The sequence below is a fragment of the Primulina tabacum genome, chromosome 17 (assembly GCF_025594145.1).
Source record: "Primulina tabacum isolate GXHZ01 chromosome 17, ASM2559414v2, whole genome shotgun sequence".
Lineage (NCBI taxonomy): Eukaryota > Viridiplantae > Streptophyta > Magnoliopsida > Lamiales > Gesneriaceae > Primulina > Primulina tabacum.
The window spans coordinates 14,546,531-14,563,936 of record NC_134566.1 but is presented as its reverse complement, the minus strand read 5'-3'; positions in this window follow the sequence as shown (position 1 = coordinate 14,563,936).

The following is a 17,406-nucleotide window of genomic DNA, read 5'->3' as shown; positions in this document are numbered from 1 at the left end:
TTTGATAAACTCTAAATATGATATATTTATTTAAAAAAAATATATTTCCTAATGAAACTATTATTTTCATATCTTGTAAGATTCTATTCAAGGAATAAACTATAAGGCAAAAAAAACTTATAAATAATCAAATATAGATGTTGTGATAAGATGAAGCAAATATTTTAAGATGGCACAGAAAATCAAGTAAGTACATCGATAATTTAATAAAGAGCTCATAACTAAAACGTATTGAAGTGTTATCGTTGAATGTTGATAAATTGTATTATTATGTTACATATTGTGTTAAAGTGTTACAATATTGCATACAATACATATATCTAATTCACACAATATCTATCTATTTAATACTTTGATGTCAAACAATTCATTCAAAACGTAATTCAATAAACTGTTATTTTTATTTATTTGTTATTGTTATATAAGTGGGCGGTTTACCTACAGTGTTTTTTTAGTTTTGAATGAAAAGTTGGATTTTATATTCAAGAGACAGTTTCGCGAGTTAATTTTATAAGATGAATACTTAAATAATCTATTTTTAATATTAAATTTATTATTTTTTATTATAAATATAGATAGAATCGAATAGTTAATATTAATTTAGAAGTGGGGTTTGTCGACCAACTTATTGATATTTTTATCCTCTGTCGAGAGTACAAAATCATAAATATTGACAAATCCACCGAATGCGATTCCACCGATTAATTAATTCCCACGAAAAACTATTAAAGCAAAATATGTAAAGCTAAAGACAAAAAGGAGAGCCCATAAAGGTCAGACATAGGAAGTGAAACCCTGAAATGTGGGAAACGTTTATTAAACTTATTTCTTGGTTATGCTCTGATCCATGGATTCAAAATTTCGAGCAGGTCTTCTGTGAGACGATCTCACGAATCTTTATCTTTGAGACGGGTCAAACCTGTCGATATTCATAATAAAAGGTAATACTCTTAACATAAAAATTAATATTTTTCATGGATGACTCAAATAAGAGATCTGTCTCACAAAATATGACCTGTGATACCGTCTCACACAAATTTTTGCTCAAAATCTAATTATGTATCTTATTTATTTTTATATTGTTTTTGTATTGAAGAACTTTTAAATTCTTTGACTTGTCATATTTCAAATTACAACTTGTCTAAATATACTTCATATCAAACTAACAATTTGAATAATGATTATGATGGATTATAAAATAATCCAAATATGAATGTCATTTGAAATATATTTCTCAAAATACTGTATGAATTACAAATAAGTTGAGTAGCTTTTGCTCGGAATGTTGAATTATACGTGCTTTATTTCTTTATTTATTTTATGTTGATAAAATTTACATATATTACCTTTCAGTGTGCATCAGATTAACTATCGAACTAACGAAATAGTCTGCAAACCAGGTAAATTCCACTCAAGTGAGTTAGATTTCTCAAAGTGAGTCCATTATATACCTTGCAGTTTTTTTATTGAATGTGTTTTTTTCTTGTCTGTTTGTGTATTACTGTAAGGCCCGAGAATTTTATCCTGTTAATCTGAAATGATTTGGGGATAATTGATATGATTATAAATGAAAAGGATTAGACCGGAAAAGACGGAAGAAAACACGGAATATGTGCGAGGACAGAGCACCTCGCGCATATGCGCGACAAGGAGCCGCGCATATGCGCGTGGGTGGCAGAAGACCTCGCGCATATGCGCGAGATATGTGCGCGCATATGCGCGAGATGTGCACCAGGTGAGTGCTGAGTCCAGAAGGCTGGGAGCACATGCGCGACCTAAAGACGCGCACATGCGCCAAATGTCCAGAGAAGTTGGCGCATATGCGACGGATGGAGGCGCGCATATGCGCAAGTTGTATTGCACGAGACAGTAGGTCTCGCGCATATGCGCGGCGATGGGGCGCGCATATGCGCGAGCTGCCTAGATTACAAGCGTTGTGTCGCGCATATGCGCGAGACGTGCAGTGCAAAGAGTTGTACCACGTTTCTTGAGCATGCATGGGATATATATATAGGTACAATTCGATTATTCCTTCAGAAATTGGAAGAAAGAAGCACCGAGAAGCTCCGTAAAATCCTTACGCCTTTTAATATTTTAGAATTCGATTTGTTCAAGATCTGCCTGTCTGATTTTGAATCTGAATACAGTACCGAGTTCCTAGCGACGACAGCTACAACATGACGTAAGTTTTATTGAATTCTGATATCGTTTGAGATTATGATATTGGGGGAATTATGATTTGACTAATATATTGTGTCCTGGATATACTACTCAGTATATAATTGAAGTCAGATCGAAGAACATACTGTGTATGCATTTGTTATGATTTTCGGAGTCGATTTGGTTGAGATTGGATATCAAATTTGTATTGTTATCGAGTATGAGTTACATGAATTTATATCTGTTGATTTATATTGCGTGGTATATTTATATGGTACCGTTATGCCATTGAAACCGAATTCAATTAGGTTATGATTTTATCTGATATTGATTATGAGCTGTGTTATTATATCTGTGATGTTGAAATTGGCGGGGTTATCGAGGTTGTATTATCATGCCGTCGAAACATCAGTGAATTGATATTGATCAGATTCAGTATTGATTGAGATGTTATTATGGTGTCGTGATATCGATCAGATTATGTATTGAATTGAGTTATACATTGATACAGCATATTCGATATTGTTATTGCCAGATTGATATCGACAGACAGTGAGTCCAAAGCTTCGACAGAGTCAGACTGAAGATGGACAGAGTTGAGTTTGAGACTTCGTCTTCATCAGACCGAGAGGAGAAAGGTATATGTCAATGTGGTACCGGGAGATCGACTCGAGTATAGTATGATATACTTGAGTTTCCCTAAATCACATACTTCTTATTATTATGTTCATTGATTTGACTTGATATGCTTGTTCTATGAATGTATAGAAAGCAGGTATTATTCGAGTGATCTTGTGACAGAAGTACCTGATAGTGGCGGGATCGCCACGGGCACATTGCACGATGTCACAAGATAGTAAATTGGCGAAAATGCCAATGTCCATCACATATAGGGCACTGGACGATTGGCAACGATGTGGATAGAATTGGAGTTTCTTCTATTACTGGTGATTGATATGGAAAGCCAACGTCTGGGAATCGGGATCCCTAGACTAGGATTGAGTCTAGTCTGAGTTTAAGAGTTACGGATATTGATTCATTGATTGATGTGGATTTATGTTCCTGATTATGGTACATGTTTAGAGTAAGGGTTATTGTTGATATTAATTCATGTTTCGGATTATGATACATGCTACGAATATTTGATTCATGTTCTGATTTTGATACATGTTATGAATATCTGTATATGTTTTTATATTGTTTATATGATTGCATGTATACATGATTTATACTGGGAATGTAATTCTCACCGGAGTTATCCGGCTGTTGTCTTGTTTGTATGTGTGCATGACAACAGGTGGGACAGGATCAGGGTCAAGAAGAGAACGAGGCTGGACTAGATAGCGTGGAGATCCGGGCTCAGAAATAAATTAGGAGTCAGCACTGATATGTAGTTGAACCTAGTTGGATTATTGTAGACAATACAGGACTTGTATGTTTATATTTAATATGTAATTCAGATTGATTTACATAACGTTTCCGCTTTATATTTAAAAAAAAAAATTAGACCCTGTTTATTATAATTGAGTAATTAGTCCCAAAGATGATTAAGAATCGAATTAGCGTCCGGGTCCCCACAACAGGTGGTATCAGAGCTTTAGGTTCCAGAACAATAGGTTCTAGAACTGTAGGTTCTTGAGACTTAGATAAAAGCTAGTGAGCGGGGTAGAATGTGTTTTCTTTCCTTGCATGTGATTGCTAGCATGTGATTTATTATAATGTTGAATTACATTGTATATGTTAATATTGCAGTATGTTTTACTGTTTTGGAAGATACATGTTACCTGAATATCTGAGTTGATTTGGTAATGTGTATTATTTGAAAATGGATCAGAACCAATTCTTGATCAGAGGTAAGTTGATCAGAAAGGGGCCGAGATGGATTTATCTCATGTGATTGCTAACTCTTGTGATTATCAGATATACCTCCGAGAAGAATTCGAGAATTGGGTAGTACTTCGAGTAATCAGATGGATGTGTCAGAAACTCCGATGGAAATATAGTTGAAACAGTTTCAGTCATTTCAACCGCCGATTCTGAGAGGTACTAAGACATCTGATGATTGTGAGAATTGGATAGATGATATAGAGATATTGTTTGATTCACTTGAGTATCCAGACGAACGGAGAATTAAACTAGTGCCCAACCAGTTACACGATGTCGCAAGGAGTTGGTGGATTACAACCAAAAGAGTATTAGAATAGCGTGGTACGGTAATTACGTGGGAAATCTTTAGAGTGGAATTCTATCGAAGGTTTTTCTCAGTTTCGTACTGAGAGGACAAGAAAGCAGAGTTTGAGAATTTGAAACAGGGCCAACTGAATATTGAAGAATATGTTGTTAAATTCTCTACTTTATTATGTTTTGCTCCTCTTATAGCTGGGAATGATGAAGCTGTAGCGGATCAGTTCATCAACGGATTGAATGCTGAGATATCTTCCTTGGTAAAGGTAGAGCGACCCCAGCATTTTGGTGATGCTTTGAATAAAGCAAAGAGAGCTGAGGCAAGTTTGAGTCGACAACGAGGGAGGTTGGATGTGATCCGACCCCAGACACAGCAATCCCCTCTCAGATTTGATAGTGGCAGTACAAGTGGGAAGCCAGATTTGTTGAAAGCTCGAAAGAAACAGTTTAAGAAATTAGGGAGCGGACCAAGCGGTTCATCTAGCTCAGTGGTTCTAGACCGAGTTATACTGGAGTTTATTGCAGGACTTGCGGAGGAAGACATCCCACTGAGCAATGCCAAGGAGTATTTGGTAGTTGCCGTATCTGCCGACAGTCAGGACATTTTGCGAGAGTATGTCCACAGAGAGGTTCCCGAAGATTCCAGGGAGCAGAGGCGTCTGGTTGTAATGACGTGTAACAGATCCAGGATGCACTTGATGATGTAGTGACAGGTATATGTTCTTTTATGATTTTGTTCCATATGTATTGGGGAGATTCTCGTACATCTTATACATGATTCTGTATGAATTGCATTGACATATGCTTTATTCTATTGGGTCTGTATATACTGTAGTATTGATTTCTTTATCTTTTGGGGGAAAGTTTGATACCAGTGGATTCTGTAAATATCGTATACTGCAGTGAAGTGAGAATGAGATTGAGTTAGATTATGTTGTACTTGTATGGTCTGATTCTGGCAGCATTATTGATATGAATATATTGAACAAGTACAGAGCTATTGTAGATTCTTACCAGGAGATGGTAAGATTCGGACTTGAAATGGCCGAAGAATGAATAATGTACGGTAAGGATTTTTGATTTTGAATTCCTTTGATTTCCGTATTAATTAGGATTCGATGATTATCGAAAGGAATGGAGTTATTCCTTATGCATTCAGTTGATTACTGAAAATGAATATACCATGAGCTGATTTGTCAGTAGCAGGAGAAATGCTAAAGTCTTTCTAGATGAAATTCCGGATTTGCCTTATATCAGGGAGAGTGATTTCCGCCTTGAATTGATACCAGGTATTGGTTTTATTTTAGAACTCTTTACAGAATGATACTGATTGAATTGAAGAGAATTGAAATATCAGTTAGAAGATTTACTGTATGAGAGTTACATCTAAGTGAGTGTTTTTCTGTGAGATATTTCAGTTCAGTTATGGGTTGATGAATCCTGTATTCAGAGGTATTCTGACGATTTTATGCTCGTTATATAAATGATATTTTGATTACTCGCAGCATATGGCAGATTGAATCGCATATTTTGTATTGAATTCTCTGAAAACTGAGATTGTGATATACAGAAATTGTTTAGATATGAATCTTGACTGAAACAGATTTTATTCGGGGTATGTGATATCCGAAGACAGTATACCGATTGATCTTAACACAGTTGAGACCGTGATCAGTGGCTGAGAATGATACCGATGTCAGAAACTTCTTTATTTTCTTGCCTGAGTTTAACAGATTATTGTATATGACTGTTGTTTTGAAATTGCTTGAGAATTGTATTGTTCTAAAACAGTATTTGAGACAGAGTATATTAGTTGGGGGACATTACATCCAAGGATGATATAGCAGTTGATCTAAACAACGTCGAAGATGTGATACAGATTATTGGAAACCGTTGAAAGTATATACAGTTCAAGCCGAATCAGAGCTAAACTCGCGAATTAAAGCAGTCCAAAAGTTTAATCAGAATGTTCAGAACGCGGTTTCGATAATCAGAACAGGGTGTCGATCAGAATATCAGGTAGGTAATACTGTATTATATGTGAATAATCAACTTGTTTGTGCCGAATATTTCGAATCTGAAATGACAGATATAGTCAGAAGCGCACGGTAGTCGATTCAGTATTTATTCTGGTGACAGAAAATGTATGATTATTCAAAAAGACAGTTTTGATATAAACAGAGGAGATCTGTTGTAGCAGAGTTTGTACTGAAATGTATGCATCGTCGACAGATGAAGACAGAAAAATAGAAACCAGGAGGTTGGTTATATAGATTATCGATTCTTGAATAGAAATGGGAGTACATTTCTATGGATTGTGTGACGACACTACTGAAATCTGGATAAGATTGTGCTATGATGTAATTATGATTGACAGATTGCTTGAATCTGCTTATATGATGTTGTACAGGATGACGTACAGATACGACCAGACGACTGAGATTTATGTCAGAAAAAGGGGTCAGATGGTAATGAATGCCAAAGTAATTATATCAGAATGTGATTTTCGTTTGATTTTGTACTTTTGGCAGAATATACAATAAAATCTTTCACTTATCGTCTATAGATCGACAGATAGTTGGAGCAACTATCCTGGAACTGGAGGATATCCAGGAACTGTAGTGCTGGATTTTAGCACTAGTTGAGACGATGTGTTGTCACTTTGTGAATGAATGTACGACAATAGCTATCAGATGAGTATTGAAATAGCTTCAATCCAGGTATCGTACAGTGAGGACGGTAGATTTCCTTCGTATGAGAATAATATCTCCAAGATACCTGAGATTGGATCGGATGGAATCAGAGATATGAAAAAGAAATTGAAACTAATTCAGAAGAGAATAAAGACAGCTCAGAATAAATAGACTGAATATATCAACGTCGGATGATGACTGTTGATATTTGAAGCTGGAAGATTGAATATAATCATGATTGGAATTATCAGAGTTGATAGGAAATGTTAATGTTGATTTATTATGAGCTATTGATGGGTATATACGGATGTTGTATAGAAAGTATTGTGAGATTAATTCTGTTAGAGTTATTTCGAGTGGTATTATGAGATTATACTTCTTGAATGATTATTCCAGAGTGAAATCAGAGATTCGTGAAAGAAAGATATTTCAGGAGGAAGACTATTCCGTTTGTGAAAGTTCAATGGAGTCGTTATGATACTGAAGAAACTATTTGGGAAACAAAATCTGATATGAGACTGAAATTTCAGAATTGTTGCATTGCAATGAATTTTCTGATTAACTTCTATTATACATTTCTTTCTTTATCTGATTTGATTGCCTGTGATTTCGGGGACGAAATCGTATCTTAGAGGGGGAGAAATGTAAGGCCCGAGAATTTTATCCTGTTAATCTGAAATGATTTGGGGATAATTGATATGATTATAAATGGAAAGGATTAGACCGGAAAAGACGGAAGAAAACACGGAATATGTGCGAGGACAGAGCACCTCGCGCATATGCGCGACAAGGAGCCGCGCATATGCGCGTGGGTGGCAGAAGACCTCGCGCATATGCGCGAGATATGTGCGCGCATATGCGCGAGATGTGCACCAGGTGAGTGCTGAGTCCAGAAGGCTGGGAGCACATGCGCGACCTAAAGACGCGCACATGCGCCAAATGTCCAGAGAAGTTGGCGCATATGCGACGGATGGAGGCGCGCATATGCGCAAGTTGTATTGCACGAGACAGTAGGTCTCGCGCATATGCGTGGCGATGGGGCGCGCATATGCGCGAGCTGCCTAGATTACACGCGCTGTGTCGCGCATATGCGCGAGACGTGCAGTGCAAAGAGTTGTGCCACGTTTCTTGAGCATGCATGGGATATATATATAGGTACAATTCGATTATTCCTTCAGAAATTGGAAGAAAGAAGCACCGAGAAGCTCCGTAAAATCCTTACGCCTTTTAATATTTTAGAATTCGATTTGTTCAAGATCTGCCTGTCTGATTTTGAATCTGAATACAGTACCGAGTTCCTAGCGACGACAGCTACAACATGACGTAAGTTTTATTGAATTCTGATATCGTTTGAGATTATGATATTGGGGGAATTATGATTTGACTGATATATTGTGTCCTGGATATACTACTCAGTATATAATTGAAGTCAGATCGAAGAACATACTGTGTATGCATTTGTTATGATTTTCGGAGTCGATTTGGTTGAGATTGGATATCAAATTTGTATTGTTATCGAGTATGAGTTACATGAATTTATATCTGTTGATTTATATTGCGTGGTATATTTATATGGTACCGTTATGCCATTGAAACCGAATTCAATTAGGTTATGATTTTATCTGATATTGATTATGAGCTGTGTTATTATATCTGTGATGTTGAAATTGGCGGGGTTATCGAGGTTGTATTATCATGCCGTCGAAACATCAGTGAATTGATATTGATCAGATTCAGTATTGATTGAGATGTTATTATGGTGTCGTGATATCGATCAGATTATGTATTGAATTGAGTTATACATTGATACAGCATATTCGATATTGTTATTGCCAGATTGATATCGACAGACAGTGAGTCCAAAGCTTCGACAGAGTCAGACTGAAGATGGACAGAGTTGAGTTTGAGACTTCGTCTTCATCAGACCGAGAGGAGAAAGGTATATGTCAATGTGGTACCGGGAGATCGACTCGAGTATAGTATGATATACTTGAGTTTCCCTAAATCACATACTTCTTATTATTATGTTCATTGATTTGACTTGATATGCTTGTTCTATGAATGTATAGAAAGCAGGTATTATTCGAGTGATCTTGTGACAGAAGTACCTGATAGTGGCGGGATCGCCACGGGCACATTGCACGATGTCACAAGATAGTAAATTGGCGAAAATGCCAATGTCCATCACGTATAGGGCACTGGACGATTGGCAACGATGTGGATAGAATTGGAGTTTCTTCTATTACTGGTGATTGATATGGAAAGCCAACGTCTGGGAATCGGGATCCCTAGACTAGGATTGAGTCTAGTCTGAGTTTAAGAGTTACGGATATTGATTCATTGATTGATGTGGATTTATGTTCCTGATTATGGTACATGTTTAGAGTAAGGGTTATTGTTGATATTAATTCATGTTTCGGATTATGATACATGCTACGAATATTTGATTCATGTTCTGATTTTGATACATGTTATGAATATCTGTATATGTTTTTATATTGTTTATATGATTGCATGTATACATGATTTATACTGGGAATGTAATTCTCACCGGAGTTATCCGGCTGTTGTCTTGTTTGTATGTGTGCATGACAACAGGTGGGACAGGATCAGGGTCAAGAAGAGAACGAGGCTGGACTAGATAGCGTGGAGATCCGGGCTCAGAAATAAATTAGGAGTCAGCACTGATATGTAGTTGAACCTAGTTGGATTATTGTAGACAATACAGGACTTGTATGTTTATATTTAATATGTAATTCAGATTGATTTACATAACGTTTCCGCTTTATATTTAAAAAAAAAAAATTAGACCATGTTTATTATAATTGAGTAATTAGTCCCAAAGATGATTAAGAATCGAATTAGCGTCCGGGTCCCCACAATTACGGTTGAGGGTTTTTATTTTTAATTGATTTGGATTTTGGTCTCCAGAATTCTATAATATTTTAATTTGCTTATTTGGATCGTGGACTGATATTTACTTAATTCAATAATATTTGTTCCTTGTTTATGTTAGTATTTAAATTATAATTCGTATTTGTTTTGTTATATTTTTTGTTACAAAAATCAATTATTTATCCTTTTTTATTTTGATGATTCTTATCATGTTTGTATCACATACATTTATCTATGATTTGTGATATTAGGCCTAAATAGTTAATTAATTGAATTCTTTTCTAGCTTATATATTTAAATTTTTATAATTTAATAAATTAATGTAGCATAATGGATAGTTATGATAATTATGTAAATTTAATCATCGGCTCGTATTTAATATTTTTATATTTAATTAAAAAAATTATATTAAAAATAGCGCAGGGCATCCAATTTTCCGGAGAAGGCCCTGAAACCAGGTCAGGTAGATAAATCATATTGAGAAAACCCTCTGCAACAAGATTACCCAATATAATGTCGGTGAGACGATCAAACTTATAAATCAAGACAAAACTAGGTTATAAATTATAGATAGTTGTTGTGGAACCATTTGCAAGGGGTTCAAGCACAGATTAGAGCTTGATCATTTTTGCTAGAAGCTAATGCCTACTTCAAATTTTTGGCCAACCATTGTAATTAAGAACGTTAATAAAGCAAGTGTTATATTTTCAAGAAGCTTGTAAAATTATTTATTTAGCCGTAAGGTACCGTTTGGTTCATGGTATGAGATATATAATATAGAGATAAGTAATTTTTGTAATAATAAAATAAATAGAAAATGATAGTTAATATAGTGTTTGATTTAATTGATTTGATTGATTAAATTTGAGATAATATATTATTACCATTTTCTCCTTGTTGAAATTATTAATAGAATATTAATAATATTATTTATTAAGAGTAATATCATAATTTTATATTATTGATTTGATTGATGTGAGATAAATTATTACGAATTTGATTGATGTGAAATGAATAATTAATAATTTGATTGATTGAGATAAATAATACTTGTACAAAACAAGTGATATGATAAAACTATTTATATTAGTACTTACAAGTACTTGAACCAAACGGTAACTAAGAGTATAATTGTCAAAACACTAAAACTAGTCGTGTGGCTAGTACTTTCCTATAGGGGTGGGCGAAAGTAAAGTGTATTAAAAAGAGGGACGAAGATAATATTTTTAAAAAAGATAAATATTTGTTATAATTAAAATTTAAATTTAAAATCGCGTCTTAAATTTGATATTTTAATTTTAAATAATAGTAAGTTATCGTAAGAACGTGAATTAGAATTGACGAACTCTTGATATAAAGTTTATACAAAAAAATAAGCAAAAATATTTGACACAGAAGTTGAAACGGTTGATGGATAACATATCAAAACTATATATCTGAATAACATAACAAATTTTTTTTGTTTTTTTAGGGTAAAAAGAACATTTCTTTATAACATCATAAGATCTTTTAAGTACAAAGTCTTTCAAAACCAATAGAATTGCAGCATGAAATTCAAATCTATGTATAGGAAATATTTAAGTTTTATAATGTAAATTCATTATAAATAAATTTTGAATGTTCATATTTATTACATATTTAATTATATTCTTATTAATAATCAGCTATTCCAATTTCCAAACAACTTAATTCATAGATTAATAATTTTGTTAAAATAACTTGCATATTTTTAATGATAAAAAGAATTTATTACCTTTTTGTCTTCACAAAAAAAAATTAGACTCTTATTATTATTTTTATTATATATTATTAAAAATCTGTATATTAGAGACACAAATTGTGTCATGGTTTTATTTCAAATTGTTGTTCAATATTTCATTAATTTTTGCAATTTATAATATAATCAACACTTAAATATAATCATTTCAAATTGCAGTACTACGACTTTTTATTATTTTTATTATTTTATAACTCTTATTTAAATATAAATTAAATAAGTTATAAAAATATACAATGTATGTGTCGATGCATTATTAATAATAGTGAAACGGTATACATGAGACATGTCAATATTGTTCATATTTATATTAATAAATATTATTTTTTAAAAAGACTAAAAAAAATGAATTAGTAACCTAAATGAGATATTTATTTCGTAAAATTGAATCGTGAAATCGTTTCACGTAATTTTTTGTGGAACAATAATGAGTATGACCCATCTTTAACGGATATTATCGAGAAATTTCTGAATTTCGATGATAAGGATTGGTCAATAATTAAAAACAAAAAAAAATAAAATAAAATTGTTTGGCTTCACAGATTTTTGTTTGGTGGGAGAAAACGGCATAGCACGTGGCCAGCACTGGGTGGCACTTGACTCGCCTACCCTTGTTTCTCGTGAGGGATTTTAGTTGTTTTTTTTTTTTAAATAAAATAAATAAATAAATAAAAATTGAATGAGCCAATATTATTATTATTTTATTATTACCTATCTTAGTTTTATTAATATTCTTGGTAAAATCATCTTAGTTTATTATTATTTTTAGACAAAAAAGTGTGTGAGACGGTCTCACGGATGGATCGTATTTTGTGATACAGATATCTTATTTAGGTTATCCATTAAAAATATTACTTTTTATGGTAAGAGTATTACTTTTTATTGTGAATATTGGTAGGATGGACCAGTCTCACAGATAAAGATTTGTGAGACCGTCTCACAATAGACCTACTCTTATTTTTATTACTATAAAATTAAAATCATTAACATTCAAGTAACAATATTTATAAACAACTTTTTACTTTAAAAAAATGTAGTGTTTTATTATAAAAGTTGTTTTAACAAAAAAAATTAAGAAAATATTATAAAATTCGGAAACCATCACAAATAAATAAATATATATATATATATATATATATATATATATATATATATATATATATATATTATTGGGAAGAAAAATTCCACATGTTGTAAATGACAATTTGTTGTGCAGTCCCTTGGTGCTTTGTGGCTGACACTACGAAACAATAGAGTACGTAGAGCCGTGTTTGGATTGTGTCAAAATTGGCTGCTTTTTTCAAATTTTCTCCGTATATTTAGTTCTCAATACTTTCACACTTTAATTATTTATGATATTCAAAATGTTTTCATTACGTATGTCACAAAACTGCTTGGATTCTTCTACAAGTACTCGTCAATCCTAAATCATAGTTTGATTTGGTGTGTGATCAAACTCTAAGTTTAGTCTCATTCGTCTAAAATAAAACTCAGACATGACGTGTGCAAGTACGAAATAAAAAAAGAAAATTATATGATTATAAATGTTGTATAATATCAATATATGTATAAACTAACACAAAAATTAATGTGAGACGATATCTCAAATCAATTTTGTAATATGGATTTTCAACCTGATCTGATTCATGAAAAAATATTATTTTATATTCTAAAAATATTAATTTTCACACCTTGAGTATGATTCGAGTCGACCCATTTTACGGAAAAAGAAATACAATAATCATTTAACGGCTCTCGACTCCTTGTAAATAATGTTTTCCAATGCATATAAACACATAAGAATTTCTCGAAGTCAAGGACATATTCATGATTTTATATTTCAGCGGGCTGATCTAAATACAAATTGTGAAATTTTAGTGGAAATATATTCTTAAAATTTAATGTATCAAGATTGGTATTAATAATAATCAAATATATCGTAATGTATATATTTAATTAAATGCATAAAAATTAGGTAAAAATATTATTTTTAGTAGTTTTTTTAGGTATTTTTAATGTTTTTAACAACGGTATAATACATATCCATAGTTGGATTAATATTTAAACCAAACTATCATTTAAAAAAACCTTGAATCAACTTGGGTCAATTAATATTGATATATTATTTTAGAAAATATAGTCATGTATACATAATTAAGTAATAAATTTAATACAATTCATATATATTTCAAGTTCAACCATCTATATTCAATTTCAATCCAACCCAACATATATACATAATTATGTAAAATATTCACTACCATTTAGATGATTAGTCCAACATATATATGACAAAAACTTGTGTGAGACGGTCTCACGGGTCGTATTTTGTGAGACAGATATCTTATTTGAGTCATCCATGAAAAAATATTACTTTTTATGCTAAAAATATTACTTTTTATTGTGACTATCGATAGTGTTGACTCGTCTCACAGATAAGATTTGTGAGACCGTCTCACAAGAGACTACTCCATATACGAACCCAAAAAAATATATATCACACAAAGTCCGAGGACTAGGGAAAACTACAACCCACCATAACCCCTACTTAGATACGTCTATGTTCAAAGTAATGCATAATCCATTTTGTTGTAGATGGAGACAAAAAATTGTGTGAGACGGTCTCACGGGTCGTATTTTGTGAGACGAATATCTTATTTGGGTCATCCATGAAAAAGTATTACCTTTTATGTTAAGAGTATTAATTTTTATTGTAATTGTCATATTGGCCTAGGAGCGGTTGCCAGATTTTTGCTATCGTTGTGGCCGTATCGGACATACATTCCGTGACTGTGACATGGCGCCTGAGGGGGACGGTAAGCTTCGTTATGGTTCTTGGCTTCAAGCGGCTCCCCGAGGATTAAGCTCCATTAAGCCAAGGCAGGCCTCCCTGACGAAGTCATCGGGGAGCTATACAGACATTTGCTTAATACAAGCCGTACCAAAGATGATGAGGAGTTGAATGGCAGTGATTCAGTGGATCTTGTCCTACAGTGCAACAAAGGGGAAACTAATAACATCATGGCAGTAGGGGATCAACCAAGAGGGGGCACCAAATCGGCTTCTGGGGTGAGGAGATGGTTCTTGACCTAAACTTTATAGGCTTTCTCGGCCAACATGCTCCTCACCCTCAAACTGAAACGGGTCTAGTCCAGCAAGAAGAGCAGGCACATAAAAATGGAGGTAGGCCAGGAGGAACAGTGCAAGTCCATGGGTACTGAAAAGCATTTGATAGTGCCTGACGAGAAAAAATGGAAACGTCGCGCTAGGGAAAAGGCTTCTACTCCTGGTGGCCATCGTATCCCTTGTCGCCAGGGCGAGGATATTGCAATTGAGCTCGGGAACTCGATCATGGCTCCTGATAGGCAGTCGAAGAAGCGGATTTTTGAGGATTCAGCAGAAAACTTTGCTAATACATTAACGGCGGCGGTTGCTAAGCAACCCCGCCGAGTGCTATGAGTTGCATAGTTTGGAATGCTCGAGGGCTTGAGAACCAGCGGGCATTCCGGGAACTTAAGCGACTTGTCGCTGAAAATAACCCGTCCCTCCTATTCATCTCTGAAACAAAATTGAGGGACTATCAATGTCAATGGTGGAATAACGTCCTTGGATTTTCGGGAATGTTTGTTGTTAATTGTCTTGGCAGAAGCGGAGGCTTGATGATCATGTGGAAAGAACCGCTTGATGTAAGAATTCAGTCGTATACAATGGGTCACATTGACTGCACAGTGAGACACTCTGACAAAATTTGGAGATTTACTAGTTTTTATGGCAACCCGGACTCAAACAAAAGACATATGTCGTGGGATCTTTTACTTCGACTTCATGGGATGCCGGAATATATGAGTTTACCATGGCTAGTGGGAGGTGATTTTAATGAAGTTTGTTTTGATACGGAGAAGAAGGGTGGGAACCTGCGGCCTCTCCATCAGACTCTGGCTTTTCGGGATACCCTTGATACATGTTCTCTTCAAGACCTGCATGGAAGTGGGGATTTTTTTACATGGGTTAACAGACGCCCCGAAGGTGAGCTTATATTTGAACGCCTTGATCGTTATGTCGGAACCTTTGAATGGAGAATTCTATATCCCACAGCGTGAGCTCAATCTCTTGAATACTATCACTCCGATCATAGGCCAATCCTCTTGGAACTTGGAGGAGCAGCTACACAGATTTTCCCTCGTAATTCTAAGTTTCGCTTTGAAACACACTGGGCCACTGAGGAGGATTGCGCGGATGTAATTTCCAGGGGCTGGTGCTCGCTGGATGCTTCTCTAAGTCTACACGCTCGCATTTTACAATGCAAAAAAGCCCTGTTGGATTGGGCAGGTGACCGATTCCGTTTCCTTCCACAACAAATCAAACAAAAAAGGGACACACTTAATAGCTTAAAAACTCATGACACGTGGCAAGACGCGGCATTTGATATTCAGAGGCTAGAGAAAGAGGTCGAGAGCCTCGCATCCAAGGAGGAAATATATTGGAAACAGCGTAGTAGAGCGAGCTGGCTCGCATATGGGGATAGAAACTCAAAGTATTTCCATATATGTGCATCACGTAGAAGGGCTAAGAACTTGATTACTGGGCTGGTATCTTCTCATGGTGACTGGTGTACAGACAAAGGCAGTATGGCGGAAATTGTCTTAAATTACTCCTCCAACTTATTCATGTCTACTAACCCCTTGGACCAGGTTACGTCCCAAGTCCTTGATCATATAGTGCCAAAGGTTTCTGAAGATATGAACTCGATCCTATGTGCGCCATTCTCATATGAGGAAGTCAAGAATGCTTTGTTTGATATGCATCCGGACAAAGCTCCCGGACCAGATGGTATGTCGGCTTTCTTTTTCCAAAAATACTGGCAGGAAATTGGTAAGGAAGTGTCCCTGGCGGTTTCGGAAGCTCTAAACGGAGGTTGGCAGTTTGCAGACTGGAAGGAGACCATTGTCACCCTTATCCCAAAAATTAAAAATCCTATGACCATGAAAGAGTTCCGTCCAATTAGCCCGTGCAATGTGTGTTATAAGATTGCTGCCCGAGCCCTGACAAATAGACTTCGGCCTATTACGAAGAATACAGTTGATGAGTTCCAAAGTGCCTTTGTTCCGGGTCGTTTGATCACCGATAATATTATTCTCGGGTTCGAGGCTCTGCATTGGATCCACAGTAGGAAAAAGGGGAAGAAAGGATATGCGGCCTTGAAACTGGACACGAGTAAGGCATATGATCGTATCGAGTGGAGCTTCTTGGAACAGATTATGATTAAACTAGGATTTGCTCGAGCATGGGTGGGAAAAGTGATGTGGTGTGTTCGTTTGGTTAAATACTCATTTGCACTTAATGGCGAGATCATTGGTAGTTTGAGTCCGGGGCGAGGGTTGCGTCAGGGTGACCCGCTTTCTCCATTCTTATTTATTCTATGTGCCCAAGGCCTGTCGTCTATCCTGAAATCATGGGAAACTCGAAAATTGATTACAGGTCTGCGTATTGCTGCATCTTGTCCTCCTATCTCTCACCTATTTTTTGCAGATGACAGCCTAATATTCTTTAAGGCAACAGTGGAGGAGTGCGATGGTATTCGCCAGTGCCTCTTACTATATGAAAAAGCTTCGGGCCAGCTCATCAACTTTGAGAAATCCTCATTATCCTTCAGTCCCAATACTGCTGAGGCAATAACTCAAAGTATAAAACATAAGC